Below are 2,349 nucleotides of genomic sequence, written 5' to 3'. Positions count from 1 at the left end.
ATAAATAAAAACCGCAGAGGTGATCAAATACCACCAAAAGAAAGCTCTATTTGTGGGGAAAAAAGGATGCCAATTTTGTTTAGGAGACATGTCACATGACCGCGCAATTGTCTGTTAAAGCGACGCAGTGCCGAATCGCAAAACCTGGACTGGGCATTTAGCTGCAAAATGGTCCGGGGCTTAAGTGGTTAATTACACAGTCCCTTATAATTCTTAGTCATTGTATGATCTAAATAAGATTGTACAATCAGATTGAATAGGGCATAGGCGGCTTTTGTAGGGAAGCCCAGGAACTTGTACCGGTATTGAAAGGTACAAGCTTTAAAAATTGGTAATTTGCCAAGAGATGCTCAGTTTCATTACTTTTATGTGTTAGTTATGCACTCCTCGTTATGTAGCAACAGTGTGCTGGAAGTGTCTATTGATGATGCCTGCTCCCTATAGACAGACAGCAATCTCTGCTGCAATACAGATCAATGAAGCCCAGCACCAACATCACACAGGAGTGTCTCCGAAGGCCGCAGTGTACAATGCAATATTACAATCTCATGTATTTTCCTGCAGACCAGTAAACCAACAGCCCTCGGAAACGCCTGTGTGAAGATTCTGTTGTCATGACAACTATGATGTCATCAGCTCTTTAGCCAAGTGTGATTTTTTATTTTTTTTAAAAGAACAAAAATAGACATTTGAAGTGACAAGCTAATGGAGTTGCAGTGTTGGCTCCTTTATCATACTGTAGGTCACGACTCGGTACTTAAAGGTGTTTAGAATCTTGGTGCTCACTGACATGAATAACGTGGGTCCTACATGTTTATTCTTTGCAAAAGAAGTTTCATTTTAGAAATACCAACAAATAGTCCTAAGACCTGATTTGTAACTATACTATTAGGTAGATTCAGTAAGAATTAGGCCGACTTATCAGTAGATAAGCCGGCCTAACTCAGAATCTACGCCGACGTATGTTTAAGCGTATGCTCAAACAGAGATACGCTTAAACATATCTAAGGTACGACGGCTTGCACCGTCCTATCTTAGATTGCAATTTTTCGGATGGCCGCTAGGTGGTGCTTCCATTGGGGTCGGCGTAGATTATGTAAATGAGTTTGTACGCCGATTCACGAACGTACGCCCGGCCGCCGCAGTCGTTTTACGCCGTTTCCGTAAGGCCTTAGGAGGCCTAAAGTTATTCCACCTATTAGGTGGAATAACAATGTTAAAGTATGGCCGCCGTTCCCTGCCGCGAGATTCGAAATTTTAACGTCGTTTGCGTAAGTCGTCCGCGAATCGGGATTTACGTAGTTTACGTCCACGTCGAAATCAATAGGCTCGTGTGGCGTACGTAACCGCAATGCACACTGGGAAATGTAGTCGCCCGGCGCATGCGCAGTGACAAAAATACGTGAGGTCAAGCCTCATTACCATCAAACTCACCCCCCCCAACCCATTTGAATTAGGCGCCCTTACGCCCGCCGCATTTACACTACGCCGCCCTAAGTAAGGAGGCAAGTATTTTGAGAATCATGTACTTACCTCTCTTACTTAAGGCAGTGTAGTGTAAACACGCTAGGCTACGCCGACCTAAATTTGCGCGCCCCTACCTGAATCTACCCATATATCTCCCAACTGTCCCTGATTTCGAGGGACTGTCCCTGATTTGGAGCAATGTCTCTCTGTCCCTCATTCCACCTCAGTTGTCCCTCTTTTAGGTCTGATCTATATAGTTGTATATAAAATGCACTTTTTCTCTTTCAAAAAATGTTTCCCAGTGCTAAACCTTCCATCCAAATTCTAAACAGCATCATTTGTAAATGTCAAAAGCCAATATAAAGTAATAGTAGTGGTTAAAAAAAGCCCTTGTGGTTTTAACTTATCTATTTTTGGGGTTAATTCTCCTTTAAGGGGGCGTATCCTATTCCTACATACACTTGCTGGTAGGTGTCCCTCATTCCCATCTCAAAAAGTTGGGAGGTATGCTATATATGTATATATAATAACATGGCCATAGATGGGTAGAATTTCAAAAAATAATTATTGGGAAGAGAAGGTTCTAAGAAAGTTTGTTAGTTTTTTTTCTAGTCATTAGTGGGTCAAACTGATTTCCGAGTCATCTGTACACAACAACAAGGCAGGGTTTACACTTGAAGGAGTAATTTGATGACTTGTGATAGAAGAAGGAGGCGGATTTGAAATCCCCTACCCCACCTTCTAGCACAAATCCTCTCCCCTTCCAAAGCACCCCCCCAAGCACATATCAGACCCCCTTGCCGAAGCTTCTAGCACAAGTTCTCTCTGCCCCCAAAGTGCCACAGCAGCACATCACATATTCAACCCCCCCCCCCCTCCCCC

The sequence above is a fragment of the Rana temporaria genome, chromosome 11 (genome assembly GCF_905171775.1).
Source record: "Rana temporaria chromosome 11, aRanTem1.1, whole genome shotgun sequence".
Classification (NCBI taxonomy): domain Eukaryota; kingdom Metazoa; phylum Chordata; class Amphibia; order Anura; family Ranidae; genus Rana; species Rana temporaria.
Note: the sequence above shows the minus strand (reverse complement) of the source record.